Source organism: Eptesicus fuscus, chromosome 1, assembly GCF_027574615.1.
Source record: "Eptesicus fuscus isolate TK198812 chromosome 1, DD_ASM_mEF_20220401, whole genome shotgun sequence".
NCBI lineage: Eukaryota > Metazoa > Chordata > Mammalia > Chiroptera > Vespertilionidae > Eptesicus > Eptesicus fuscus.
Window position 1 is genome coordinate 5,451,701 of NC_072473.1, and position 27,031 is coordinate 5,478,731.

Below are 27,031 nucleotides of genomic sequence, written 5' to 3' on the forward strand. Positions count from 1 at the left end.
CCAATCCCAGACGACGTGTCTGTGACTGTGCTGTCGTCTATGGATGACTGGAGGTTTCCAGTTGGAGTTGATGTGTCTCATAGTGGACCTGGTTGCTTTCGGGTGTTTGGGTGGGGAAAGTTTTGTTGTTTACAGACATTTCATGACTTTTAGGTTCCTGTGAGAAATCACAATGACTGTAACGTTGCCAAGGAAGCAAGGACGTGGCCGTTATGCAGGTAAGTGGTGATGTGAGCTTCAACCACACCATGAGACATCTGATCTGCAGATCGCTAGGTGAGCACTGATGTTTTTCCCCACAAAATCGAGGTGACTATCTCTTCTTTGCCCGTATTCAGGTAGGAAATCAGAGTCCTTGCCTATCTAGGGACCTCCAGGATGTTGGTGTGATATTTTAGAGAACATCATTCTTTTACCCTGTGAGGAATGAGATGTTGCTATATGCAGGTCCTTATCATAGTATGACGAATCATAGCACTGACCATGGAAATGTCGCAGGTGTCACGGAGTGAAATGTTGTAATATCCGACCAAGCTCCTGACCTTGGATTTCAGTACAGTATTGAGGCAGAGTTGATGGTTTATTAGATAAGAAAGCGTGGTAGCTAAACTTGGGTGTCCCACTACTCAGAGTTCTGTGTTTTCACATGTATATTCTGTGTTTTTTTCAAGGTCTTGTGAAGAAGACATGATGATGAACTACATAACTGTTAATGGGGAACATTTCTCTTATATGAATAAAGGGTGATGTGTCCCCAAACTCATTGTTACCATGCCGTGTTTACCTGGAGTCAGGTAAGAAATTCTAGGGTTCGTACATATACTAGCAAGCACATTGAATCTCCAGTTTAGTATGTTGGACAAAATTTAAGTTGAACTACCGGATTGGTGACTGATTAGAAGATATCAGGGTAACTGCCACGGATCTCCCCAATCACATTAATTACAAGGTTTTTCTTTCTCTGAGGGGACCAGCCAGCAGATGAAGGTGTTGCCGGCAATGGCATAGATGTGACAGGACTGTGAGATGCCAGGTAGAGTTGGGATGGGCATAGGTGGTCCACAACAAGGCCATTTGTATTTTCATTTCTAGAAGGTTTGACAGTGGACACGTATGGTATCCTGTGTTTTCCAGGTTGCAGTGTAGATACCATGGCGAACTTCATCATGATCCTTGCCCGGACAGTGCATGAACCCGGTAAGTGATGACCTGTGTCTTAGGCGTCTGACAGACCCTCTGCCCTTCAGATGTCTAGGTATGGGTTTATGGTTTCCCTGAGATTGTGTTATTGTTTTGCAGTTGACCCGTGAAATCCTTCTTAGTACTCAGGTATGAGATTCTGTGACATTCACTCATGAGAGAATGATGGATATGAATAATGATGTTTTTTTAGACTCCATATTGAGTGTGTTCTGTGCTATAACAGTTCGAAATCCAGTTGACCCAAGCAATCCTAGTGAGCATGGGCTGTTGCTGTCTCCCTGCTCAGTCGTTGCCTTTTATGCCACCATTGTGATAGATTAATAGGGAGCCTTTCAGGTAATTTCTTCCGTACTCTGTGTCCACATTTGTGACTGTGAAATGTTTGCAGGAGTTTCTTCATGAGAAGAAGGTGTCGACACCTATAATTGTCAAGTTAATGGCAATGAGTCTCCAATCAAAGCCGTTGACCAAGGCAATGTGCATTTGTCGTGGTAGCCTAAGACAAGTATGCCTCCCATTTTCCACAGTGTGTCTTTCAGGTCACGGTGAGCCCATCCCTGGGAAGCCTATCCACGGTAGGTGTGCAGGCATCCAGTAGGTATGGGGGTCAGGGATGAAGTGGGCCTAAACCATAGCACAGACCAGCCGATCTTCATGTTCCTAAGGCAGCGATGACTGTGTACTTAACCCTTCCAGGTTCCATCGCTTTTGTGCAGGTGGTCAGGTAATAACCTTCCGTTTTTACCTTTTCTCTTTCAGACATAAGTCATGTGTAATGCTGAGTGTCCTGGGTGTTTGATATCTGGTGAGGACCCTGGCGTTCCCACACTAGTTATTAACCAAAGCATATTTTGAGGGATACCCTTGAGAGATGATAGTGTCTGCTGAGGAAGATTCTGAATGGATTTAATAGAGTTATCAAGGTTGAGTTGGTGTGTTTCATCGTAATGGAAGTGAAAAGCATTGTTGGCAGGTGTGTTGGTAAAACAAGTTGTGATCCTAACCAATTTTGTCACATGTGATTCTTCAGATTCTTGTGAGGAGAACTCGGCGAGCTAACTATGGTCTTAATGGGAACCTGCCTGTAAACAGGTGGTCAAGTGGGTCCTACGGCTGTGCACATCATCTGATACTCAAGGTGAGGTTAAGTGAAGAGGATGCTCTTAACACTTGTGTTAATTACCTTGTTTGTAGGGGGAGGTTGGCTGCATCACTGGTACTAAGGTAATGGCTACCCACAGTACCAACTTTCTGCCCTCCTCCCCCTACTAAGTACAGCACAGACCACGTGATGCTCACATGTCTAGGTAAGTGATGCCTTGTGCTAACACTCGTTGTGGCCACGATTCCCTTGCACGGATTCAGGGAAGAAATGATGGATTCCTTGCCAATCTTCTTAAGTAGGAGTTTACAGTTTTCTATTTTAGAGAAGATTTACTTTTGCTACTGTGCCTGTTCCAGGAGTGCAGGCACACTGGATCTTATCCTGGCTTGCTAACCCACTGTACTGATCACAGGCTTTTCACAGGTGGCCAATCCTGGAGTACGTGTTTGTGACTATGGTATTGTCTAAGGATGACTGGAGGTTTCCAGGTAGAGTTGATGTGTCTCCTAGTGGACCAGGTTGCTTATGGGTGTCCAATTGGGAAATGGTTTGTCATTTACAGACATTTTATGACTTTTAGGTTCCTGTGCGGAAATCCCAATGACTGTATCATTGCCCAGGAACCAAGGACGTGGCTGTTACGCAGGTAAGTGGTGATGTGGGCTTCAACCACACCATGCGCCATCTGATCTGTAGATCGCTAGTTGAGAGCTGATGTATTTCCCAACATAATTGAAGTGACCATGTCTTCTTTGCAGGTATTCTGGTAGGAAATGAGAGTCCTCACCAATTTAGCAACCTCCAGGTTGTTCATGTGATATTTTAGAGAGCATAATTCTGTAATCCTGCAGGGGATGAGGGATTGCTCTGTGCTGGTCCTTATCATACTAGGCTGAACCACAGCATTGACCATGGATGTCATAGGTGTCACAGGGTGAAATGTTGTGACCATGATCCGGACCGTGGAAGTGTTCAAAGTATTCTGGCAGAGTTATGGTGTATTATGAAGTGTTGTAGCTAAATGGAGTATCCCGCTACAAAAAGTTCTGTGTTTTCACACTCATTGTTACCATGACTTGTTTACCGCGAGTATGGTAAAAAATTCTAGGGACCGTACACATACTAGCAAGCACATTGAAACTCCAGTTTGGTATGTTAGTGAAAACTTAGTTTTGAACGATAGGATTGCTGAGCTTTTGAAAGATATCAGGGTAAATACCACAGATATCCCAAGTCAAATTAATCACTGCATTTTTCTTTCTCTGAGGGGACCAGTCAGCAGAGGAAAGTGTCACCTCAAATTGGATAGATCTGTGAGGACTGTGAGATGCCAGTAAGTGTTGGGATGTGCAGTGGTGGCCCAAAACAAGGATAATTGCATTTTCCATTTCTAGAAGGTTTGACAGTGGACACATATGGCATCCTGTGTTTTCCAGGTTGCAGTCTAGATACTATGGTGAACTTCATCATGATCATTGCCTGGACAGTGCATGAACCTGGTAAGTGATGACCTGTGTCTTAGGCATCCGACAGACCCTCTGCCCTTCAGATGTCTAGGTATGGGTTTATGGTTTACCTGAGACCGTGTTTTGTTTTGCAGCTGACCCGTGAAATCCTTCTTATTACTCAGGTATGAAATTCTTTGTCACTCACTCATGAGAGAATGATGGATGTGAATAATGATGTTTTATAGACTCCATATAGAGTTGGTTCTGCGCCTATAGGCAGTTCAGAATCCAGTTGACCCAAGCAATCCTAGAGAGCATGGGCTGTTGCCGTCTCCCTGCTCAGTTGTTGCCTTTTATGCCCCCATGGTGATAGAGTAATAGGGAGACTTCCAGGTAATTTCTTCCATGCTCTATCTCCACAATAATAACTGTGGAATGTTTGCAGGTGTCTCTTCCTGAGAAGAAGGTGTCATCGACATTTTCCAGTGTCCATGTAATGGTCATGAGTCTCCAACCTAAGCTGTTGACCCAGGCAATGTGCAGTTGTCTTGGTAGCCTAAGACGTGTACGCCATAGATTTTCCAGTGTGTCTTTAAGGTCACGGGGAGCCCTTCCCTGGGAAGCCTATCCAGGGTAGGTGTGCAGGCATCCAGTAGGTATGGGGGTCGGGGATGAAGTGGGCCTAAACCACAGCACAGACCAGCTGATCTTCATGTTACTGAGGGAGCCATAAATGTGACATAACAATTCTTGTTCCATTGTTTTGTTGCAAGTAGACAGGTCATAATCTTGAGTTTTTAACTTTTCTCTTTCAGGCTTAAGTCATGTGTAATGCTGAGTGTCCTGGGTGGATGATATTCAGTGATTACCCTGGCATTCCCAAACTAGTTATTAACCAAAGTATATTTTGAGGGATGCCCTTGAGAGATGATGGTGTCTGCTGAGAAATATTTTGACCAGATTTAATAGAGTTATCAATGTTGAATAGTGTGTTTCATCCTGATCAACATGAAAAGCATTGTTGGCATGTGTGTTGGTAAAATAAGTTGTGATCCTAACCAATTTTGTCACATGTGACTCTTCAGATTCTTGTGAGGAGAACTTGGTGAGCTAGCTATGGTCTTAATGGGAACATTCCTGTAAACGGGGTAGGTAGTCAAGTGGGTCCTACGGCTGTGCACATCATCTGATACTCAAGGTGAGGTTAAGTGAAGAGGATGCTCTCAACACTTGTGTTAATTACCTTGTTTGTAGGGGGAGGTTGGCGGCACCACTGGTACTGAGATAATGGCTGCTCCAGTACCAGACATGCCGCCCCCCTCCCACTTCCAAAGCCCAGCACAGACCACGTGAGGCGCACATGTCTAGGTAAGTGATGCCGTGTGCTCACACTCCTTGTGGCCATGATTCTCTTGCAGGGATTCAGGTAAGAAATGATGGATTCCTTGCCAATCTTCTTCTTCTTTTTTTCTTCAATTTTTTTATTAAGGTGTTATATCTGTACATATCTTACCATTGCCACCCCCACCCCACTCTCATATATGCCCTCACCCCCCAGAGTTTTGCATCCATTGGTTATGCTTATATGCATGCATACAAGTCCTTTGATTGATCTCTTATCTCCCCCACCTCTCCCTAACTTTCCCCCTGTAATTTGACAGTCTGTTTGATGCTTTACTGTCTCTATCTTTTTGTTCAAGTTTATAATGTTCTTTATTATCCATAAATGAGTAAGATCATGTGGTATTTTTCTTTCATTGACTGGCTTATTTCACTTAACATAATGTTCTCCAATTCCATCCAGGTTGCTGCAAATGATGAGGATTCCTTCTTTTTTATGGCAGCATAGTATTCCATTGTGTAGATGTACCACAGTTTTCTGATCCAGTCATCTGCTGTCGGGCACCAAGGCTGTTTCCAAATCTTAGCTATAGTGAATTGTTCCTTGCCAATCTTCTTAAGTAGGAGTTTACTATTTTCTGTTTTAGAGAAGCTTTGTGTTTGCTACTGTGCCTGTTCCAGGAGTGCAGGCACACTGCTACTTATTCTGGCTGCCAACCCGCTGTACTGATGATAGGCTTTTCACAGGTGGCCAATCCCGGAGTACGTGTTTGTGACTGTGGTGTCGTCTATGGATGACTGGAGGTTTCCAGGTAGAGTTGATGTGTCTAATTGTGGACCAGGTTGCTAAACGGTGTCCTGGGGGGAAAGATTTGTCATTTATAGACATTTCATGACTTTTAGGTTCCTGTGAGAAATCACAATCACTGTAATGTTGCCAAGGAACCAAGGACATGGCTGTTATGCAGGTAAGTGGTGATGTGGGCTTCAACCACAGCATGAGCCATCTGATCTGCAGATCGCTAGGTGAGCACTGATGTTTTTCCCACAAAATCGAGGTGACCATCTCTTCTTTGCACGTATTCAGGTAGGAAATGAGAGTCCTTGCCAATCTAGCGACCTCCAGGTTGTTCATGTGATATTTTAGAGAACATCATTCTTTAACCCTATGAGGAATGAGGTGTTGCTCTATGCAGGTCCTTATCATAGTATGACGAACCATAGCACTGACCATGGAAATGTCGCAGGTGTCACGGGGTGAAATGTCATATCTGACCAAGCTCCTGACCTTGGATTTCAGTACAGTATTCAGGGAGAGTTGATGATGGCAGAAGGAAGCGTGGCAGCTAATCTTGGGTGTCCCACTACACAGAGTTCTGTGTTTTCACATGTATCTTCTGTGTTTCTTCCAGGGTCTTGTGAAGAAGACATGATGATGAACTACATGGTGGTTAATGGGGAACATTTCTCTTATATAAGATTAAGTGTTGATCAGTCCTCAAACTCATTGTTTCCATGTCTTGTTTAACAAGAGTCAGGACAAGAAGTTCTAGGTACCGTACATGTACTAGCAAGCACATTGAATCTCCAGTTTAGTATGATAGACAAAATTTAAGTTCAACTTCCGGATTTCTGAGCGATTGGAAGATATCAGGGTAACTACCACAGATCTCCCCAATCACATTACTCAATACATTTTTTTCTCTTGGAGGGGACCAGCCAGCTGAGGAAGGTTTCACCGGCAATGGCATAGATTTGAGAGGACTCGAGAAGCCAGGTAGAGTTGGGATGGGCAAAGGTGGTCCACAACTAGACCATTTGCATTTTCATTTCTACAAGGTTTGAGAGTGGACACATATGGCATCCTGTGTTTTCCAGGTTGCAGTCTAGATACCATGGTGAACTTCATCACGATCATTGCCTGGACAGTGCATGAACCCGGTAAGTGATGACCTGTGTCTTAGGCATCCGACAGACCCTCTGCCCTTCAGATGTCTAGGTATGGGTTTATGGTTTACCTGAGACCGTGTTATTGTTTTGCAGCTGACCCGTGAAATCCTTCTCAGTACTCAGGTATGAAATTCTTTGACACTCACTCATGAGAGAATGATGGATGTGAATAATTATGTTTTCTAGACTTCATATTGAGTGTGTTCTGCGCCTATAGGCAATATGAAATCCAGTTGACCCAAGCAATCCTAGTGAGCATGGGCTGTTGCTGGCTCCCTGCTCAGAGATTGCCTTTATGCCCCCATGGTGATAGATTGATAGAAAGCCTTCCAGGTAATTTCTTCCATACTCCGTCTCCACATAAATGACTGTGTAATGTTTGCAGTAGTCTCTTCATGAGAAGAAGGTGGCATTGACATCTACAAGTGTCCAGGTAATGGTCATGAGTCTCCAACCAAAGCCGTTGACCAAGGCAATGTGCATTTGTCTCGGTAGCCTAAGACTTGTACGACACCCTTTTTCCACAGTGTGTCTTTAAGGTCATGGTGAGCCCATCCCCAGGAAGGCTATCCACAGTAGGTATGCAGGCATCCAATAGTTAGGGGGATAAGGGATGAAGTGGGCCTAAAGCACAGCACATACCAGCAGATCTTCATGTTCCTAAGGCAGCAATGACTTTGTACATAACACTTCCTGGTTCAATCACTTTGTCGCAGATGGTCAGGTAATAACCTTGCCTTTTTACTTTTACTGTTTCAGACCTAAGTCATGTGTAATGCTGAGTGTCCCGGGTGGATGATATCCAGTGAGTACCCTGGCGTTCCCAAACTAGTTATTAACCAAAGCATATTTTGAGGGATACCTTTGAGAGATGATGATGTCTGCTGAGGAAGATTTTGACCGGAATTAATAGAGTTATCAACATTGAATTGTGTGTTTCATCCCAATGGATGTAAAAAGCATTGTTGGAATGTGTGTTGGTAAAACAAGTTGTGATCCTAACCAATTGTGTCCCAAGTGATTCTTCAGAATCTTGTGAGGAGAGTTCAGTGAACTAACAATGGTCTTAATTGTAACCTGCCTGTAAACGGGGTAGGTGGTCAAGTGGGTCCTACGGCTATGCATAACATCTGATACTCAAGGTGAGGTTAAATGAAGAGGATGCTGTAAACACTCGTTTTAATAACCTTGTTTGTAGGGGGAGGTTGGCTGCATCACTGGTACTGATGTAATGGCTGCTCACAGTACCAGAAATGCCGCCCCCCTCCCCCTACAAAAGCCCAGCACAGACCACCTGATGCTCACATGTGTAGGTAAGTGATGCTGTGTGCTCACACTCGTTGTGGCCATGATTCTCTTGCAGGGATTCAGGTAAGAAATGAAGGATTCAGTGCCAATCTTCTTAAGTAAGAGTTTACAAATTTCTGTTTTAGAGAAGCTTTATGTTTGCTACTGTGCCTGTTCCATGAGTGCAGGCACACTGCTTCTTATCCTGGCTGCCAACCCGCTGTACTGATCATAGGCTTTTCACAGTTGGCCAATCCCGGAGTGCGTGTCTGTGCCTGTGCTGTCGTCTATGGATGACTGGATGTATCCAGGTAGAGTTGATGTGATTCATAGTGGACCAGGTTGCTAAACAGTATCCGGATGGGGAAAGATTTGTCACTTATAGACATTTCATTACTTTTAGGTTCCTGTGGGAAATAACAATGACTGTAACGTTGCCCAGGAAGCAAGGACGTGGCTGTTACGCAGGTAAGTCGTGATGTGGGCTTCAACCACACCATGAGCCATCTGATCTGCAGATCGCTAGGTGAGCACTGATGTTTTTCCCCACAAAATCGAGGTGACCATGTGTTCTTTTCACATATTCAGGGAGGAAATCATTGTCCTAGCCAATCTAGCGATCTCCAGGTTGTTCGTGGGCTATTTTAGAGAACATCATTCTTTAACCCTGTGAGGAATGAGATGTTGCTCTATGCAGGTCCTTATCATAGTATGATGAACCATAGCACTGACCATGGAAATGTCGCAGGTGTCACGGGGTTAAATGTGGTCATATCTGACCAAGCTCCTGACCTTGGATTTCAGTATAGTATTGAGGCAGAGTTGATGGTGTCCTACAGAAGGAAGCATGGCAGCTAATCTAGGGTGTCCCTGTACACAGAGTTCTGTGTTTTCACATGTATCTTCTGTGTTTTTTTTCAGGGTCTTGTGAAGAAGACATGATGATGAACTACATGGCTGTTAATGGGGAATATTTCTCTTATATGAATAATGCGTGATGTCTCCTCAAACTCATTGTTATCATGCCATGTTTACCGGGAGTCAGGTAAGAAATTCTAGGGTCCGTACATATACTAGCAAGCACATTGAATCTCCAGTTTAGTATGTTTGACAAAATTTAAGTTGAAATTACCAGATTGCTGAGCTATATGAAGATATCAGGTTAACTGCCACGGATCTCCCCAATCACATTAATTACTAGAGTTTTCTTCTTCTGAGGGGACCAGCGAGCAGGTGAAGGATGTCGCCGGCAATGGCATAGATCTGAGAGGACTGCGAGATGCCAGGTAGAGTTGGGATGTGCAGAGGTGGTCCACAACAAGGCTATTTGCATTTTCATTTCTAGAAGGTTTGACAGTGGACACGTATGGCATCCTGTGTTTTCCAGGTTGCAGTCCAGATACCATGGTGAACTTCATCATGATCAATGTCCTGGACAGTGCATGAACCCGGTAAGCGATGATCTGTGTCTTAGGCATCCGACAGACCCTCTGCCCTTCAGATGACTAGGTATGGGTTTATGGTTTCCCTGAGATTGTGTTATTGTTTTGCAGGTGACACTGAAATCCTTCTTAGTACTCAGGTATGAAATTTTTTGACATTCCCTCATGAGAGAATGATGGATGTGAATAATGATGTTTTTTAGAATCCATATTGAGTGTGTTCTGCGCCCATAGGCAGTTGGAAATCCAGTTCACCCAAAAAATACTAGTGAGCATGGGTGGTTGCCGTCTCCCTGCTCAGACATTGACTTTTATTCCCCTGTGATGATAGATTGATAGGGAGCCTTCCAGGTAATTTCTTCCAAGCTCCGTCTCCACATTAATGACCGTTGAATGTTTGCAGGTGTCTCTTTATGAGAAGAAGATGCCATCGACATCTACAAGTGTTCAGGTAATGGTCACGAGTATTCAACCAAAGCCATTGACCAAGGCAATGTAATATTTTCTCGGTAGCCTAAGACGTGTACACCACCCTTTTTCTACAGTGTCTTTCAGGTCACGGTGAGCCCATCCCTGGGAAGGCTATACACTGTAGTTATGCAGGCTTCCAGTAGTTATGGGGGTCAGGGATGATGTGGGCCTGAACCAGAGCTCTATGTTCCTGAGGGAGCCATAAATGTGACCTAACAATTCTGGTTCCATTGCTTCGTTGCAGGTGGACAGGTAATAACCTGGCGTTTTTACATTTTCTCTTTCAGACATAAGTCATGTGTAATGCTGAGTGTCCCAGGTAGATGATATCTGGTGAGTACCCAGGTGTTTCCAAACTAGTTATTAACCCAAGCATATTTTGAGGGGTACCTTTGAGAGATGATGGTGACTGGTGGGGAAGATTTTGACCGGATTTAATAGAGTTATCAAGGTTGAATTATGTGTTTCATCCTAATGAATGTGAAAAGAAATGTTGGCTTGTGTGTTGGTAAAACAAGTTGTGATCCTAACCAATTGTGTCACATGTGATTCTCCAGAGGAGAATTCGGTGAGCTAACTCTGGTCTTAATGGGAACCTGCCTGTAAACAGTGTAGTTGTTCAAGTGGGTTATACGGCTGTGCACATCATCTGATACTCAAGGTGAGGTTAAGTGAAGAGGATGCTCTTAACACTTGTGTTAATTATCATGTTTGTAGGGGGAGGTTGGCGGTATCACTGGTACTGTGGAAATGGCTGCCAGCAGTACCAGACATGCCGCCCCTCTCCCCCTACAAAAGTCCAGCACAGATCATGTGTCACTCACATGTGTAGGTAAGTGATGCTGTGTGCTAACACTCCTTTTGGCCATGATTCTCTTACAGGGATTCAGGTAAGAAATGATGGATTCCTTGGCAATCTTCTTAAGTAGGAGTTTACAGTTTTCCCTTTTAGAGATGCTTTACGTTTGCTACTGTGCCTGTTCTAGGATTGCAGACACACTGGTTCTTATCCTGGCTTGCCAACCCGCTGTACTGATCATAGGCTTTTCACAGGGTGCCAATCCCAGAGTCCGTGTTTGTGAGTGTGGTGTCGTCTATGGATGACTGGAGTTTTCCAGTTAGAGTTGATGTGTCTCATAGTGGACCACGTCGTTCACAGACATTCCATGACTTTTAGGTTCCTGTGCGGAAATCACAATGACTCTAACATTGCCAAGGAAGCAGGGATGTGACTGTTATGCAGGTACGTGGTGATGTGGGCTTCAGCCACACCATGAGCCATCTGATCTGCGGATCGCTAGGTGAGTTCTGATTATTTCCCAATAAAATCGAGGTGACCATGTCTTCTTTGTAGTTATTCAGGTAGGAAATGAGAGTCCTTGCCAATCTAGTGACCTCCAGTTTGTTCATGTGATATTTTAGAGGACATCATTCTTTAACCCTGCGCGGGATGAGGGATTGCTCTGTGCAGGTCCTTATCATAATAGGCTGAACCAAATCACTGACCATGGAAATGTCACAGGAGTCACAGGATAAAATGTTCTCATATCTGACCATGGTCCGGATTTTGGAGGACTTCAAAGTATTCTGGCAGAGTTGATGGTGTCTTATAGAAGAAGTGTTGCAGCTAATATGGGGTGTCCCGCTACAAAAAGTTCTGTGTTTTCACACTCATTGTTACCATGACTTGTTTATCGGGAGTCAGGTAAAAAATTCTAGGGTCCGTATACGTACGAGCAAGCACATTGAATCTCCAGTTTGGTATGTTAGAGAAAACTTAGTTTTGATAGACAGGATTACTGAGCGATTGGAAGATATCAGGGTAACTACCACAGATCTCCCAAGTCAAATTAATCACTGGATTTTTCTTTCTCTGAGGGGAACAGTCAGCAGAGGAAAGTGTCACCTGCAATTTGATAGATCTGCGAGGACTGCGAGATGCCAGTAAGTGTTGGTGTGTGCAATGGTGGCCCAGAATAAGGATATTTGAATTTTCCATTTCTGGAAGGTTTGACAGTAGACACGCATGGCATCCTGTGTTTTCCAGGTTAATCTAGATACCATGGTGAACTTCATCATCATCATCATTGCCAGGACAGTGCACGAACCTGGTTAGCGATGACCTGTTCCTTAATCATCCGACAGACGATCTGATTATCAGATGTCTAGGTTAGTGTGAATGGTATCCCTAACAGGGTGTTATTATTTTGCAGGTGACGCGTGACGTCCTTCTTAATACTCAGGTATGAGATTCTGTGACATTCACTCATGAGAGCATGATGGATGTCAATGGTGATGTTATTTTGGACTACAAATTCAGTGTGTTCTGGGCCTATGGCCAGTGCAGAATCCATTTGACCCCAACATTCCTAGTGAGCATGGGTTGTTGCTGTCAACCTGCTCAGATATTGCCTTTTATGCCCCCATGGTGATAGATTGATAAGGAGAATTCCAGTAATGTTTTCCATGGTCCGTCTTCACATTAATGACCATAAAATGTTTGCAGGTATCTCTTCATGACAAGAAGGTGTCATCAACATCTACAAGTGTTCAGGTAATGGTCACAAGTATTCAACCAAAGCCGTTGACCAAGGCAATGTGCAAATGTCTCGGTAGCCTAGGACGTGTACGCCACCTGTTTTCCACAGTGTGTCTTTCAGGTCATGGGGAGCCCATCCCTGGGAAGCCTATCCATGGTAGGTGTGCAGGCCTCCAGTAGGTATGGGGGTCAGGGATGAAGTGGGCCTAAACCACAGCTCAGATCAGCCCATCTTTATGTTCCTAAGGCAGCAATGACTGTGTACATAACCCTTCCTGGTTCCATGGCTTTGTTGCAGGTTGTCAGGTAACAACCATGCGTTTTTACCTTTTCTCTTTCAGACATAAGTCATGTGTAATGCTGAGTGTCCTGTGTGGAAGATAACCGGTGAGTTCGCTGGCATTCCCAAACTAGTTATTGATCAAAGCATATTTTGAGGGATACCATTGAGAGATGATGGTGTCTGCTGAGGAAGATTTTGGCAGGAATTAATAGCGTTATCAACTGTGAATTGTGTGTTTCATCCTAATGGACGTGAAAAGCATTGTTGGCATGTGTGTTGGTAAAACAAGTTGTGATCCTAACCAATTTTGTCACATGTGATTCTTCAGATTCTTGTGAGGAGAACTTGGTGAGCTAGCTATGGTCTTAATGGGAACCTTGCTGTAAATAGGGTAGGTGGTCAAGTGGGTCCTACCGCTGTGCACAACATCTGATAATCAAGGTGAGGTTAAGTCAAGAGGATGCTCTGAACACTTGTGTTAATTACCTTGTTTGTAGGGGGAGGTTGGCGGTATCACTGTTACTGATGTAATGGCTGTTCACAGTAACAGTAATGCCGCCCCCCTCCCCCTACAAAAGCCCAGCACAGACCACGTGATGCTCACATGTGTAGGTAAGTGATGCCGTGTGCTCACACTCATTGTGGCCATGATTCTCTTGTAGGGATTCAGGTAAGAAATGAAGGATTCAGTGCCAATCTTCTTAAGTAGGCGTTTACAATTTTCTGTTTTAGAGAAGCTTTATGTTTGCTACTGTGCCTGTTCCAGGAGTGCAGGCACACTGCTACTTATCCTGGCTGCCAACCCTCAGTACTGATCATAGGCTTTTCACAGGTGGCCAATCCCGGACGACGTGTCTGTGACTGTGCTGTTGTCTATGGATGACTGGAGGTTTCCAGTTGGAGTTGATGTGTCTCATAGTGGACCTGGTTGCTTTCGGGTGTTTGGGTGGGGAAAGTTTTGTTGTTTGCAGACATTTCATGACTTTTAGGTTCCTGTGCGGAAATCACAATGACTGTAACGTTGCCAAGGAAGCAAGGATGTGGCTGTTATGCATGTAAGTGGTGATGTGGGCTTCAACCACACCATGAGCCATCTGACCTACAGATCGCTAGGTGAGTTCTGATTATTTCCCAATAAAATCGAGGTGACCATGTCTTCTTTGCAGGTATTCAGGTAGGAAATGAGAGTCCTTGCCAATCTAGTGACCTCCAGGTTGTTCATGTGATATATTTAGATAACATCATTCTTTAACCCTACGAGGGACGAGGGATTGCTCTGTGCAGGTCCTTATCATAATAGGCTGAACCAAAGCATTGACCATGGAAATGTCACAGGAGTCACAGGATAAAATGTTCTCATATCTGACCATGGTCCGGATTTTGGAGGACTTCAAAGTATTCTGGCAGAGTTGATGGTGTCTTACAGAAGAAGTGTTGCAGCTAATATGGAGTGTCCTGCTACAAAAAGTTTTGTGTTTTCACACTCATTGTTACCATGACTTGTTTATCAGGAGTCTGGTAAAAAAGTCTAGGGTCCATACACATACTAGCAAGCACATTGAATCTCCAGTTTAGTATGTTAGAGAAAACTTAGTTTTGAACGACAGGATTTCTGAGCGATTGGAAGATATCAGGGTAACTACCACAGATCTCCCAAGTCAAATTAATCACTGGATTTTTCTTTCTCTGAGGGGAACAGTCAGCAGAGGAAAGTTTCATCTCTAAGTGCATAGATCTGAGAGGAATGTGAGATGCCAGTAAGTGTTGGTGTGTGCAATGGTGGGCCAGAACAAGGCTATTTGCAATTTCCATTTCTAGAAGTTTTGTGAATGGACACGTATGGCCTCCTGTGTTTTCCAGGTTGTAGTCTAGATACCATGGTGAACTTCATCAGGACCACGGCCCAGACAGTGCATAAACTCGGTAAGTGATTGCCCTTGGCTTAGGCATCCGACAGACCCTCTGACCTTCGGATGACAAGGTGAGTGTGTATAGCATTCATAAAACCATATTATTGATTTCAAGATGCCATTTGAAATCCTTCTTAGTACTCAGGTATGAAATTCTTTGACATTCTCTCATGAGAGAATGATGGATATGAATAATGATTTTTTTTAGACTCCATGTTGAGTGTACTGCACCTATAGGCAGTTAAGTATACATTTGACCACGCAATCCTAGTGACCATGGGCTATTGCTGTCTCACTGCTCAGACATTGCCTTTTATGCCCCCATAGTGGTAGATTGATAGAGAGACTTCTAGGTAATTTTTTCCATGATCCATCTCCACATTAATGACCGTGGAATGTTTGCAGGTGTCTCTACGTGAGGAGAAGATGTCATCGACATCTACAAGTGTTCATATAATGGTCATGAGTCTCCAATAAAAGCCATTGACCAAGGCAATATGCAGTTGTCACGTGTACGCCACCCATTTTCCACAGTGTGTCTTTCAGGTCACGGTGAGCCCATCCCCGGGAAGCCTATACACGGTAGGTGTGCAGGCCTCCAGTAGGAATGAGGGTCAGTGATGAAGTGGAACTAAACCACAGCACAGACCAGCCGATCTTCATGTTCCTAAGGCAGCGATGACTGTGTACATAACACTTCCTGGTTCAAGCGCTTTGTCGCAGGTGTTTAGGCAATAACTTTCTGTTTTTACCTTTTCTCTTTCAGACATAAGTCATGTGTAATGTTGAGTGTCCTCGGTGGATGATATCCGGTGAGTACCTTGATATTCCCAAACTAGTTATTAACCAAAGTATATTTTAAGGGATACCCTTTAGAAGTGATGGTGTCTGCTGAGGAAGATTTTGACCAGATTTAATTGAGTTATCAAGTTTGCGTAGTGTGTTTCATCCTAATGGACGTGAAAAGCATTGTTGGCAGGTGTGTTGCTAAAACAAGTTGTGATCCTAACCAATTTTGTCACATGTGATTCTTCAGATTCTTGTGAGGAGAACTCGGTGAGCTCACTATGGTCTTAATTGGGACCTGCCTGTAAACGGGGTAGATGGCCAAGTGGATCCTACCGCTGTGCACAACATCTGATACTCAAGGTGAGGTTAAGTGAAGAGGATGCTCTAAACCATTGATGTCGAACCTATGACACGCATGTCAGCACTGACACGCCTAGCCATTTCTGATGACACGCGGCCCCTGAGGTGGCCGCATGCCAAGGATGAAACATTTGCTGTTCCTGAGGATGAAACATTTGCGAAATAATGTTTTTTCCTGAGAGTGACACACTACCCGAGTTATGCTCAGTTTTTTGGCGACGTTTGACACACCAAACTCAAAAGGTTTCCCATCACTGCTCTAAACACTTGTGTTAATTACCTTGTTTGTAGGGGGAGGGTGGTGGCATCACTGGTACTGATGTAATGTCTGCCCACAGTACCACACATGCCGCCCCCCACACCCTACAAAAGCCCAGCACACACCACGTGATGCTCACATGTCTAGGTAAGTGATGCATTGTGCTCATACTTGTTGTGGCCATGATTCTCTTGCAGGGATTCAGGTAAGAAATGAAGGATTCAGTGCCAATCTGTTTAAGTAGGCATTTACAATTTTCTATTTTAGAGAAGGTTTACGTTTCCAATGTGCCTGTTCCAGGATTGCAGGCACAAGGCTACTTATCCTGGCTTGCCAACCCGCTGTACTGATCATAGGCTTTTCACAGGTGTCCAATCTTGGAGTACATGTCTGTGACTGTGGTGTCAACTGTGGATGACTTGAGGTTTCCAGGTAGAGTTGATGTGTCTCATAGTGGACCAGGTTGCTTCAGGGTGTCCTGCTGGGGAAAGGATTGTCATTTCCAGACATTTCATGACTTTTAGGTTCCTGTGTGGAAATGACAATGACTGTAACATTGCCTAGGAACCAAGGAGGTGGCTGTTATGCAGATAAGTGGTGATGTGGACTTCAAACACAGCATGAGCCATCTGATATGCAGATCGCTAGGTGAGCACGGATGTTTTTCACCACAAAATCAAGGTGACCATCTCCTCTTTGCATGTATTCAGGTAGTAAATCAGATTCCTTGCCAATCTAGCGACCTCCAGGTATTTCATGTGATATTTTAGAGCACAGTTTTCTTTAACCCTGAGAGGAATGAACTATTGCTGTATCCAAGTCCTTTTCATAGTAGGACAAACCAAATACCAACCATGGAAGTGTTGTAGGTTTCCCGTGGTGAAATGTTGTCATATCTGACCTGGTCCGGACCTAGGAGTTCTACAAAGTGTTCTGGCAGAGTTGATGGTGTCTTACAGAAGGAAATGTCACAACTAATCTTGGGTGTCCCACTACAAAGTTCTGTGCTTTCACAATCATTATAACCGTGACGTGTTTACCGGGAGGCAGGTAAAAAATTCTAGGGACCACAGAGATACTAGCAAGCACGTTGAATCGTTAGTTTGGTATATTATAGAACATATAGTTTTGAACTATATGATTGGTAAGCGATTGGAAGATATCAGTGTAATTACCACGGGTCTCCCAAGTGACATTTATCACTGGATTTATCATTCTCTGAGGGACCAGACATCATATGAAGGTGTCTCTGGCAATGGCATAGATTTGAGAGGACTGCGAAATGTTAGGTATAGTTGGGGTGTGGAGTGGTGGCCCACAATGAGGCTATTTGAGTTTTCATTTCCAGAAGGTTTGACAGTGGACATGTATGGCACCCAGTGTTTTCATGGTTGTAGTCCAGATACCATGGTGAACTTATTTATGACCATTTCCTGGATAGTGCATGAACGCGGTAAGTGATTACAAGTGCCTTAGGCATCCGACACACCCTCTTACATTCAGATATCTAGGTGAGGGTGTATGATAGCCCTAATACCGTGTTATTGCTTTGCAGCTAACCCATGAAGTCCTTCTCAGTACTCAGTTATGAGATTCTGTGATATTCACTCATGAGAGAATGATGGGTGTAAATAACGATGTTTTCTGGAATCCATATTGAGTGTGTTCTTGGCCATTAGGCAGTTCGGGATCCATTTGACCCAAGAAACACTAGTGAGCATGCACAGATTTTGCCTTTTATGCCCCCACACTGATCGATTGATAGGTAGACATCCAGGTAATTCCTCCCACAGTCTGTCTCCACATTAGTGACCATGGAATAATGGCAGGTGACTCTTCTAGAGAAGAAGGTGTCATGGACCTCTTTATGTTTCCTGATAATGGTCATGAGTCTCCAACCAAAGCCATTGACCAAAGCTTTGTGCTGTTCTCTTAGTAGACTAAGACTTGTACGACACTCATTTTCCATACTGTCTCTTTCAGGTCACAGTGAGCCCATCCAGGGGAAGCCTATCCACAGTAGGTGTGCAGGCATCCAGTAGGTATCGGGGTCAGGGATGAAGTGGGCCTAAACCACAGCACACACCAGCCGATCTTCATGTTCCTAAGGAAGAAATGACTTTGTGCCTAACATTTTCTGGTTCCATCAGTTTGGTGCAGGTGGTCAGGAAATAACCTTATGTTTTTACCTTTTCTCTTTCAGACATGTCATGTATACTGCTGAGTGTCTTGGGAGGGTGATACCTGGTGAGTTCCCTGGCCTTCCCAAACCCATTAGTAACCACAGGATTTTTTGAGGGATACCCTTGAGAGATGATAGTGTCTGTTTAGGAATTTTTTGACTGGATTTAATAGAGTTATCAAGCCTGAGTTGGCGTCTTTCATCGTAATCGACGGAAAAGCATTCTTGCCAAGTGTGGTAGTAAAACAGGATATTATGGTAAACACGTTTGTCACATGTGCTTCTTCAGATTCTTATGAGGAGAACTCGGTGAGCTAACTATGGTCGTTATGGGAATCTGCCTCTAAACCAGGTAGGTCGTCAAGTGAACATCTTCTGATACTCAAGGTGAGGTTAAGTGATGAGGATGCTCTTAACACTTGTGTTAATTACCTTGTTTGCAGGGGGAGGTGAGCGGCATCACTGGTACTGAGGTAATGGCTGCTCACAGTACCAGACATGCCGCCCTCCTCCCCCTACAAAAATCCCAGCACAGACCACGTGATGCTCACATGTCTAGGTAAGTGATGCTGTGTGCTAGCACTCATTGTCGCCATGATTCTCTTGCAGGGATTCAGTAAGAAATGATGGATTCCTTGCCAATCGTTTTAAGTAGGAGTTTACATTTTTCTATTTTAGAGAAAGTTCACGTTTCCTACTGTGCCTGTTCAAGGATTATAGGCACACTGGTACTTATCCTGGCTGCCACCGGCAGTACTGATCTTGGGCTTTTCATCTGTGTCAAATCCGAGCGATATGTTTGTAACAGTGGTGTCCACACTGGATGGCTGCTGGTATTTACGTAGAGTTGATGTGTCTCATTGTGGATGGGGTTTGCTTACGGGTGTGCTCGTGGGGAAAGGGTTGTCCTTCGCAAACATTCATGACTTTCAGGTTCCTGTGCGGAAATAAGGATGATGGTAACCTTGCCCCGAAATGAAGGATGTGGCAGTTAGGCAAGATAAGTGGTGATGCGCCCTTCAACAAAAGCATTAGCCCTCTGATCTGCAGATCGCTAGGTAAGTGCTGATGTTGTTCCCAAGAAATTTGATGTGACACTCTGTTTTTTGCAGGTATTCAGGTAGGAGATGATAGTCCACAGCAATCTAGGTAGCTGCAGGTTGTTAATGTCATATTTTAGAGACTATTTTTCTTTAACAGTCAGAGGGATGAGGTATTGCTGTATCCAAGTCCTTTTTGTAGTAGGCCAAGCCACAGCACCAACCATGGAAGTGCTGTAGGTGTCCCGTGGTGAAATGTCATATCTGACCTTGTCCGGACCTCGGAGTTCTGCATAGTATTTGGGCATACTTGTTGGTGTCTTACAAAAGGAAATGTCGCAGCTAATCTTGGGTGTCCAGCTACAAAGTTCTGTGCTTTCACAACCATTATTACTGTGACGGGTTTACTGGGAGTCAGGTAAGAAATTCTAGCGACCATACAGGTACCAGAAAGCACATTGAATCCTCAGTTTGGTATGTTAGAGAACACCTAATTTTGAACTATAAGATTGGTGAGCGATGGGAAGATATCAGTGTAACTACCACGGGACTCGCAAGTCACATTAATCACTGGATTTTTCATTCCCAGAGGGGCCAGTCATCATATGTAGGTGTCTCCAGCAATGGCATAGATTTGAGAGCACTGCGAGATGCTAGGTATAGTTGTGGTGTGCAGTGGTGACCCACAACAAGGCTATTTGCATTTTTATTTTTTGAAGGTTTGACAGTGGACACAAATGGCATCCTGTGTTTTCCTGGTTGCAGTCTAGATACCATGGTGAAATTCATCATGATCATTGCCCAGACAGTGCATGAACCTGATAAGTGATGGCCTGTGCCTTAGGTATCCGACAGACCCTCTGACATTCAGATATTTAGGTGAGCGTGTATTGTATCCCTAACACCGTGTTATTGTTTTGCAGGTGACCAGTGAAGTCCTTCTCAGTACTCAGCAATGAGATTCTGTGACCTACAATCATGAGAGAATGATGGATGTGCATAATGATGTTTTCTGGACTCCATATTGAGTGTCTTCTTGGCCTGTAGGCAGATCAGAATCCATTTGACTCAGGAAACCCTTGTGAGCATGCCTAGACATTGCCTTTGATGCCCCCATACTGATACATTGATAAGTAGACTTTCAGGTAATTTCTCCCATGGTTTGTCTCCACATTAATGACTGTAGAATGGTTGCAGGTGTCTCTTCATGAAAAAAAGGTTTCATTGACCTCTTCAAGTGTTCAGTTCATGGTCATAAGTCTCCAACCAAAGCCATTGACCAAGGCAATATGCAGTTGTCACGGGTACGCCACCCATTATCCACAGTGTGTCTTTCAGGTCACCGTGACCCATCCCCGGAAAGCCTATCCACATTAGGAGTGCAGGTCTCCAGTAGGAATGAGGGTGAGTGACGAAGTGGAACTAAACCACAGCACAGACCAGCCGATCTTCATGTTCCTAAGGCAGCGATAACTGTGTTGCTAACATTTCCTGGTTCCATCGCTTTGGTGCAGGTGGTCAGGAAATAACCTTCTGTGTTTACCTTTTCTCTGTCAGACATAAGTCATGTATACTGCTGAGTGTCTTGGGAAGGTGATACCTGGTGAGTTCCCTGGCCTTCGCAAACCCGTTAGTAACCACAGGATTTTTTGAGGGATACCCTTGAGAGATGATAGTGTCTGTTGAGGAAGTTTTTGACCGGATTTAGTAGAGTTATCGAGCGTGAGTTAGCGTCTTTCATCGTAATGGACAGGAAAAGCATTGTTTCCAAGTGTGGTGGTAAAACAGGCTATTATGGTAAACACGTTTGTTACATGTGCTTCTTCAGATTCTTGTGAGGAGAACTCGGTGAGCTAACTATGGTCGTTATGGTAACCTGCCTCTAAAGCTGTTAGGTCATCAAGTGAACATCTTCTGATACTCAAGGTGAGTTTAAATGATGAGGGTGCTCTTAACACTTGTGTTAATTACCTTGTTTGTAGGGGGAGGTGAGCGGCATCACTGGTACTGAGGTAATGGCTGCTCACAGTACCAGACATGCCGCCCTCCTCCCCCTACAAATATCCCAGCACAGACCACGTGATGCTCACATGTCTAGGTAAGTGATGCTTTGTGCTAGCGCTCATTGTCGCCATGATTCCCTTTTAGGGATTCAGCAAGAAATGATGGATTCCTTGCCAATCGTTTTAAATAGGAGTTTATAATTTTCTATTTTACAGAAGGTTTACTTTCTTACTGTGCCTGTTCCAGGATTATAGGCACACTGGTACTATCCTGGCAGCCACCTGCAGTACTGATCTTAGGCTTTTCACAGGTTTCGAATACCGAGTGACATGTTTGTAACAGTGGTGTCCTCTCTGGATGGCTGCTGGTATCGAGGTAGAGTTGATGTGTCTCATTGTGGATGGGGTTTGCTTACGGGTGTGCTGATGGGAAAAGTGTTGTCAGGTTCCTGTGCGCAAATCAGGATGACTGTAACCTTGCCCTGAAATGAAGGATGTGGCTGTTATGCAGATAAGTGGTGATGCAGGCTTCAGCCACAGCATGAGCCCTCTGATCTGGAGATAGCTAGGTGAGCTCTGAAGTTTTCCCAACAAAAGTGATGTGACACTCTTTTTTTTTTTTTTTTTGCAGGTATTCAGGTAGGAGATGATAGTCCTCAGCAATCGAGGTAGTTCCAGGTTGTTAATGTCATATTTTAGAGACTATTTTTCTTTAACCATGAGAGGGATGAGGTATTGCTGTATCCAAGTCCTTTTCATAGTAGGCCAAACCACAGCACTAACATGGAAGTGCTGTAGGTGTCCCGCGGTGAAATGTCATATCTGAACTTGTCCAGACATCGGATTTCTGCAAAGTATTCAGGCATACTTGTTGGTGTCTTACAAAAGTAAATGTCGCAGCTAACCCTGGATGTCCCGGTACAAAGTTCTGTGCTTTCACAATCATTATTACTATGACGTGTTTACTGGGAGTCAGGTAAGAAATTCTGGGGACCATATAGGCACGAATAAGCACATTGAATCCTTAGTTTGGTATATTACAGAGCACTTAGTTTTGAACTATATGACTGGTAAGTGATTGTAAGATATCGTAACTACCACGGGTTTCCCAAGTGACATTAATCACTGGATTTTTTATTCTCTGTGGGACCAGACATCATATGAAGGTGTCTCTGGCAATGGCATATATTTGAGAGGACTGCGAGATGCTAGATATAGTTGGGGTGTGCAATGGTGGCCCACAATGAGGCTATTTGAGTTTTATTTTATACAAGGTTTGATAGTAGACATATATGGCATCGTGTGTTTTCATGGTTGCAGTCCAGTTACCATGGTGAACTTCTTCATGACCATTTCCTGGACAGTGCATGAACACGGTAAGTGATTACAGGTGCCTGAGGCATCCGATACATCTTCTCACATTTAGATATCTAGGTGAGGGTGTATGGTATCCCTAACACCATGTTATTGCTTTGCAGCTAACCCATGAAGTCCTTCTCAGTACTCAGCTATGAGATTCTGGGACATACACTCATGAGAGAATGATGGATGTGCATAATGATGTTTTCTGGACTCCATATTGAGTGTATTCTTGGCCTGTAGGCAGTTCGGAATCCATTTGACCAAAGAAACCCTAGTGAGCATGCCCAGAGATTGCCGTTTATACCCCACACTGATAGATTGATAAGTACATGTCCAGGTAATTCCTCCCATAGTCTATCTCCACATTAGTGACCATGGAATGATGGCAGGTGACTCTTCTTGAGAAGAAGGTGTCATGGACCTCTTCAAATGTCCTGGTAATCGTCATGAGTCTCCTACCAAAGCCATTGACGAAAGCTATGTGTAGTTCTCTTAGTAGACTAAGACTTGTACGACACCGATTTTCCATACTGTCTCTTTCAGGTCACAGCGAGCCCATCTCCGGGAAGGTATCCACGGTAGGTTTGCAGGCATCCAGTAGTTATTTGGGTCAGGGATGAAGTGGGCCTAAACCACAGAACTGACCAGCTGATCTTCATGTTCCTAAGGCAGCAATGACTGCGTACCTTACAATTCCTGGTTCCATCGCTTTGGTACAGGTGGTCAGGAAATAACCTTCTGTTTTTACCTTTTCTCTTTCAGACATAAGTCATGTGTACTACTGATATCTGGTGAATTCCCTGGCATTCCCAAACTAGTTAGTAAGCACAAGATTTTTTGGGAGATACACTTGAGAGATGATAGTGTCTGTTGAAGAAGTTTTTGACAAGATTTAATAGACTTATCAATCATGAGTTGGTGCCTTTTATCATAATGGACGGGAAAAGCATTGTTGGCAAGTGTGGTGGTAAAACAAGTTGTTATGGTAAACACTTTTGTCACATGTGCTTCTTCAGATTCTTGTGAGTAGAACTCGTTGAGCTAACTATGGTCATTATGGGAACCTGCCTCTAAAGCTGGTAGGTGGTCAAGTGGTTCCTACAACTCTGCACATCATCTGATACTCAAGGTGAGGTTATGTGAAGATGATTCTCTTAACACTTGTGTTAATTACCTTGTTTGTAGGGGGAGGTTGGCGACATCACTGGTACTGAGGTAATGGCTGTCCACAGTACCAGACATGCCGCCCTCCTCCCCCTACATAAATCTCAGCACAGACCACGTGATGCTCACATGTCTAAGTAAGTAATGCTATGTGCTAGCGCTCATTGTAGCCATGATTACCTTTTAGGGATTCAGTAAGAAATGATGGATTCTTTGCCAATTATTTTAATTAGGAGTTTACAATTTTCTATTTTACGGAAGGTTTACTTTCCTACTGTGCCAGGATTATAGGCACACTGGTACTTATCCTGGCAGCCACCTGAAGTACTGATCTTAGGCATTCACAGGTGTCCAATCCCGAGTGACATGTTTGTAATAGTGGTGGCCACAATGGATGACTGCTGGTATCCAGGTAGAGTTAATGTGTCTCATACTGGATGGGGTTTGCTTATGGGTGTGCTGGTGGGGAAAGTGTTGTCCTTTACAAACATTCATGACTTTCAGGTTCCTGTGCGGGAATGAGGATGACGGTAACCTTGCCCTGAAATGAAGGATGTGGCTGTTAGGCAGATAAGTGGTGATGATGGCTTCAATCACTGCCTGAGTCCTCTAATCTGCAGATCGCTAGGTGAGCTCTGATGTTTTCCCAACAAAATTGATGTGACACTCTTTTTTTGCAGGTATTCAGGTAGGAGATCATAGTCCTCAGCAATCGAGGTAGCTCCAGGTTGTTAATGTCATAGTTTAGAGACTATTTTTCTTTAACAGTCAGAGGGATGAGGTATTGCTGTATCCAAGTCCTTTTTGTAGTAGGCCAAGCCACAGCACCAACCATGGAAGTGCTGTAGGTGTCCCGTGGTGAAATGTCATATCTGACCTTGTCCAGACCTCGGAGTTCTGCAAAGTATTCGGGCATACTTGTTGGTGTCTTACAAAAGGAAATGTCGCAGCTAATCTTGGGTGTCCTGCTACAAAGTTCTGTGCTTTCACAACCATTATTACTGTGACGGGTTTACTGGGAGTCAGGTAAGAAATTCTGGGGACCATATAATCACTAGTAAGTACATTGAATCCTCAGTTTGGTATTTTAGAGAACACCTAATTTTGAACTGTATGATTGTTGAGCTATTGGAAGATATCAGTGTAACTACTGCAGGTCTCCCAAGTCACATTAATCACTGGATTTTTCATTCTGTGAGGGGCCAGTCATCATATGAAGGTGTCTCTAGCAATGGCATAGATTTGAGAGGACTGCAAGGTGCTAGGTATAGTTGTGTTGTGCAGTGGTGGCCCACAGCAAGTCTATTTGCATTTTCATTTCTAGAAGATTTGACAGTGGACACATATGGTATCCTATGTTTTGCTGGTTGCAGTCTAGATACCATGGTGAAATTCATCATGATAATTGCCCGGATAGTGCATGAACCTGATAAGTGATGACCTGTGCCTTAGGCATGCGACAGACCCTGTGACATTCAGATGTCTAGGTGAGGGTGTATGGTATCCCTAACACCGTGTTATTGTTTTGCATGTGACCCGTGAATTCCTTCTCAGTACTCAGCAATGAGATTCTGTGACATACAATCATGAGAAAATAATGGATGTGCATAATGATATTTTCTGGACTCCATATTTAGTGTCCTTTTAACCTGTAGGCAGTTCGGAATCCATTTGACCCAAGAAACGCTAGTGAGCATGCCCAGAGATTGCCTTTTATGCCCCCATAATGATACATTGATAGGTAGACTTCCAGGTAATTTCTTCCAAGGTCCATCTCCACATTAATGACATTGTGGAATGTGTTTAGTTAATGGTCAGGAGTCTCCAACCACAGGTACTGACCAAGGCAATATGCAGTTGTCATGTGTATGCCACCCATTATGCAGAGTGTGTCTTTCAGGTCACCGTGAGTCCATCCCCAGGAAGCCTATCCACCTTAGGTGTGCAGGCCTCCAGTAGGAATGAGGATCACTGATGAAGTGGGACTAAACCACGGCACAGACAAGCCAATCTTCATGTTCCTAAGGCAGCGATAACTGTGTAAGTAACAATTCCTGGTTCAATCACTTTGTCGCAGGTGGTCAGGTAATAAACTTCTGTTTTTACCTTTTCTCTTTCAGACATAAGTCATGTGTAATTTTGAGTGTCCTGGGTGGATGATGTCCGGTGAGTACCGTGGTATTCCCAAACTAGTTATTAACCAAAGCATATTTTGAGGGATACCCTTGAGAGATGATGGTGTCTGCTGAGGAAGATTTTGACCAGATTTAATAGAGTTATCTAGGTTGAGTTGTGTATTTCATCCTAATGGACGTGAAAAGCATTGTTGGCAGGTGTGTTGCTAAAACAAGTTGTGACCCTAACCAATTTTCTCACATGTGATTCTTCAGGTTCTTGTGAGGAGAACTCGGTGAGCTAACTATGGTCTTAATTGGAACCTGCCTGTAAACGGGGCAGGTGGCCAAGTGGATCCTACCGCTGTGCACAACATCTGATACTCAAGGTGAGGTTACGTGAAGAGGATGCTCTTAACACTTGTGTTAATTACCTTGTTTGTAGGGGGAGGTTGGCTGCAACACTGGTACTGATGTAATGGCTGCTCACAGTACCAGAAATGCCGTCCCCGTCCCCCTACAAAAGCCCAGCACACCACGTGATGCTCACATGTGTAGGTAAGTGATGCAGTGTGCTCACACTCGTTGTGGCCATGATTCTCTTGCAGGGATTCAGGTAAGAAATGAAGGATTCCTTGCTATTCTTATTAAGTAGGCATTTACAAATTTCTATTTTAGAGAAGGTATATGTTTCCAATATGCCTGTTCCAGGATTGCAGGCACATTGCTACTTATCCTGTCTTTCCAACCCGCTGTACTGATCCAAGGATTTTCACAGG

The 27,031-nt window shown here is 44.0% G+C and overlaps 6 non-coding genes across 6 annotated transcripts; all 6 read left to right on the plus strand.

Annotated features, from left to right (window-relative positions):
• The first annotated feature begins 8,242 nt into the window (after positions 1-8,242).
• On the plus strand, positions 8,243-8,322 carry MIR9186G-2 (microRNA mir-9186g-2). The gene is given in 1 exon segment (NR_129137.2): positions 8,243-8,322. It is a non-coding gene; the product is annotated as a microRNA mir-9186g-2 (primary transcript).
• Positions 8,323-10,960: 2,638 nt separating this feature from the next.
• On the plus strand, positions 10,961-11,042 carry MIR9186K (microRNA mir-9186k). Its single transcript, NR_129135.2, is given in 1 exon segment — positions 10,961-11,042. It is a non-coding gene; the product is annotated as a microRNA mir-9186k (primary transcript).
• A 5,375-nt stretch (positions 11,043-16,417) lies between these two features.
• On the plus strand, positions 16,418-16,495 carry MIR9186I (microRNA mir-9186i). The gene has a single exon (NR_129224.2). It is a non-coding gene; the product is annotated as a microRNA mir-9186i (primary transcript).
• Positions 16,496-19,009: 2,514 nt separating this feature from the next.
• On the plus strand, positions 19,010-19,089 carry MIR9186J (microRNA mir-9186j). The gene is given in 1 exon segment (NR_129223.2): positions 19,010-19,089. It is a non-coding gene; the product is annotated as a microRNA mir-9186j (primary transcript).
• A 2,476-nt stretch (positions 19,090-21,565) lies between these two features.
• MIR9186B-5 (microRNA mir-9186b-5) lies at positions 21,566-21,692 on the plus strand. Its single transcript, NR_129180.1, is given in 1 exon segment — positions 21,566-21,692. It is a non-coding gene; the product is annotated as a microRNA mir-9186b-5 (primary transcript).
• A 2,465-nt stretch (positions 21,693-24,157) lies between these two features.
• Positions 24,158-24,235, plus strand: MIR9186B-2 (microRNA mir-9186b-2). Its single transcript, NR_129115.2, has one exon. It is a non-coding gene; the product is annotated as a microRNA mir-9186b-2 (primary transcript).
• Positions 24,236-27,031: the final 2,796 nt, after the last annotated feature.